Consider the following 3,543-nt stretch of genomic DNA (forward strand, 5'->3'; position numbering starts at 1 on the left):
ACTGTATACACACTCACATATACTGTACACACACACTAACCTCCTGTGTCTGTCTCCTCCAGCAGATGTCACATCCCAGGCCAGCAGTGGAGGGCTCAGGAGATGAGGCTGTATGGGAGGGGACAGGGCACACACAGCTTCCAGTCAGCTCTACTGTGGTGCTGGGACTCCCTCCCCTTCTCTCTGCTCCGACAGAGACAGCCAGCCAGCTAGGAGACAGCCGCCCCCAGTGACAAGGCTGTCCATCACTGAGCTACGGAGAGGAGGAGGAGGCAGAGGTGCCTGGTGATGTGCCTGCAGACCAGGTGAAAGTGAAAGTGAGGGATTGTGCCGCCCCCTAGTGGAGTAAAGAATCTGCCACCTGAGGGCTCAGTCTGCCTCATGGCAGAAACGGCCCTGGGAGGCGGGATGACTCACCCCCAGTGGGAGGAAACCCTCGCCCCTCTATCATATTGCTCCATTGATTCTAATGGAGCCACGTCAAAGAGGGGTGGGGCGTTCCTCCCACTGGGGGTGGGTCAGCCCGCCTCCAGTGCTTCAGCCCGAGCCTGATGGTACAATCTCTTTAAAGTTTCGGAAGTAAGATATAGAAACCTACTGTCTGCAGAGAGATACAACTTCTGTAAGGAGTTTGCTTCAGAAGAAAGTATAGCCGGATTAGGGGTAGTAATCAGCAAAAGTAGTACTCCAATAAATGGCTGACCATGTGCTACAGGGTGTCAAACTACACAGTGGGCCAACCTTTATATTAATTGAAGTGTGCTTGCAGCATTTCGGGCACTGTCAGAGCCGTGTGCGTCACCCATTGCTTTGCATTATGATAAATTATATGATAAATCCCCACAATAGTTTCCTACATAGTAGCGCCCACAGTGGTGCCCTATATAGAAGTCAGCCACCCCCCAATGTTTCTCCATATAGTGCCTCACATAGTAATAGTGTCCTATATAGAGTGCACCCTATTTGGATATACTGTATGTTAAAATTGAAATAACATGGCTGCCATGGCTAGAAAAAAAAAATCATGTACAATTGTATTACAACATCTGATAGGAAGCTGGAATCAATAATCCCATTATGTGATGTGAAGCTAGCTAACAGGTAGGGGATGTAGCTCAGTGGTAGAGCGCATGCTTTGCATGTATGAGGCCCCGGGTTCAATCCCCGGCATCTCCACACCTTTTATAATGAACGACAAAAGCATCAAAGAGTCATAAAACTGGGGGGAGAAAATGTGTAGGAATTCTAAGTTATGTTTCTGGGGGTAATAAGGGTGCTGGTTTCCGTATTAAATAAATGCGTTTTGACTTTCGAGAATTGTTTATAGAGTATAGAGTGACGGACACCAGGGGGCAGTGTATTCCACACAATACACATAGGTATGTACTGCCGGCGTCATACTTCATACCTCCCAACCGTCCCGGATTTCGCGGGACAGTCCCGTTTTCGCGGTTCTGTCCCGCTGTCCCGGGAACGGCCCCCCGTGTCCCGCATTATATGTGGCCCCACCGAAAAAAACAATAAATCAGTAACTCATCTGTCCTCCGGTCCCAGCAGCTCCTGTCCCAGCAGAGCGCGCACTCCCGTCATCCTCCGGGGCGGGCAGCGGGTGACAGAGACACTGACTGTGCCGGAAGTGACCTGCCGCCTCCATCATGAATCACTTCCGGCACAGTCAGTGACTCTGTACCCTGCTGCCCGCCCCAGAGGATGACGGGAGTGCGCGCTCTGCCGGGAGAGGAGCTGCTGGGACCGGCGGACAGGTGAGTTACTGGTTTATTGTTTTTTTCCGCTGGGGCCACACTAATGGGGGGAATTGGCTACTCTGTGGGGCGCTATATGGGGGATTGGCTACTATATGGGGGGATTGGATAATATGTGGGGCACTATATGGGGGATTGGCTACTATGTGGGGCATATATGGGGGCATTGGCTACTATGTGGGGCATATTTGGGGGCATTGGCTACTATGTGGGGCATATATGGGGGATTGGCTACTATGTGGGGCACTATATGGGGGATTGACTACTATGTGGGGCATATATGGGGGCATTGGCTACTATGTGGGGCTCTATATGGGGGATTGGCTACTATGTGGGGCACTATATGGGGGATTGGCTACTATGTGGGGCATATATGGGGGCATTGGCTACTATGTGGGGCATATATGGGGGATTGGCTACTATGTGGGGCACTATATGGAAGATTGGCTACTATGTGGGTCATATATGGGGGATTGGCTACTATGTGGGGCATATATGGGGGCATTGGCTACTATGTGGGGCACTATATGGAGGGATTGGCTACTATGTGGGGCAGTATATGGAGGGATTGGCTACTATGTGGGGCACTATATGGAGGGATTGGCTACTATGTGGGGCACTATATGGAGGGATTGGCTACTATGTGGGGCACTATATGGGGATTGGCTACTATGTGGGGCACTATATGAGGGGATTGGATACTATGTGGGGCACTATATGGGGGATTGGCTACTATGTGGGGCACTATATAGGGATTGGCTACTATGTGGGCACTATATGGGGGCATTGGCTACTATGTGGGGCACTATATGGGGGCATAGGCTACTATGTGGGGCTCTATATGGGGGCATTGGCTACTATGTGGGGCACTATATGGGGATTGGCTACTATGTGGGGCACTATATGGGGATTGGCTACTATGTGGGGCACTATAATGGGGGATTGGATACTATGTGGGGCACTATATGGGGGATTGGCTACTATGTGGGCATATATGGGGGATTGGCTACTATGTGGGGCACTATATGGGGGCATTGGCTACTATGTGGGGCACTATATGGGGGATTGGATAATATGTGGGGCACTATATGGGGGCATTGGCTACTATGTGGGGCACTATATGGGGATTGGCTACTATGTGGGGCACTATATGAGGGGATTGGATACTATGTGGGGCACTATATGGGGGATTGGCTACTATGTGGGGCACTATATAGGGATTGGCTACTATGTGGGCACTATATGGGGGCATTGGCTACTATGTGGGGCACTATATGGGGGCATAGGCTACTATGTGGGGCTCTATATGGGGGCATTGGATACTATGTGGGGCACTATGTGGGGGATTGGATTCTATGTGGGGCACTATGTGGGGGATTGGGCACCATGTGGGGGATTGGATACTATGTTGGTCACTATATGGGGGCATTGGATACTATGTGGGGCACTATAATGGGGGATTGGATTCTATGTGGGGCACTATGTGGGGGATTGGACACTATGTGGGGCACTATGTGGGGATTGGATACTATGTTGGTCACTATATGGGGGCATTGGATACTATGTGGGGCACTATAATGGGGGATTGGATACTATATAGGGCATTTTTGGTGGGATTGGATACTGTATAGGGCACTATTCAGTCAGCAGCATGTGGTGACTGTAGGGGAGTGGCTATGGAGGGTTGCTATGGGGGCGTGGCTATGGAGGGTTGCTATGGGGGCGTGGCTATGGAGGGTCGCTTTGGGGCGTGGCTATGGGGACCGCGGCGCACATGTCC

At 51.1% G+C, this 3,543-nt stretch overlaps 1 protein-coding gene and 1 non-coding gene across 2 annotated transcripts in view; one reads left to right on the forward strand and one right to left on the reverse strand.

Moving 5' to 3' along the window:
• Positions 1-360, reverse strand: part of MCM3 (minichromosome maintenance complex component 3) — a 15,931-nt gene extending 15,571 nt beyond the window's left edge. Inside the window, exon 1 of the mRNA XM_069975954.1 lies at positions 41-360. The gene's annotated coding sequence lies outside the window, so the exon portion shown is untranslated. The remainder of the gene's footprint in view (positions 1-40) is intronic.
• A 744-nt stretch (positions 361-1,104) lies between these two features.
• TRNAA-UGC (transfer RNA alanine (anticodon UGC)) lies at positions 1,105-1,176 on the forward strand. The gene has a single exon. It is a non-coding gene; the product is annotated as a tRNA-Ala (tRNA).
• Positions 1,177-3,543: the final 2,367 nt, after the last annotated feature.

Source organism: Dendropsophus ebraccatus, chromosome 6 (genome assembly GCF_027789765.1).
Source record: "Dendropsophus ebraccatus isolate aDenEbr1 chromosome 6, aDenEbr1.pat, whole genome shotgun sequence".
Lineage (NCBI taxonomy): Eukaryota > Metazoa > Chordata > Amphibia > Anura > Hylidae > Dendropsophus > Dendropsophus ebraccatus.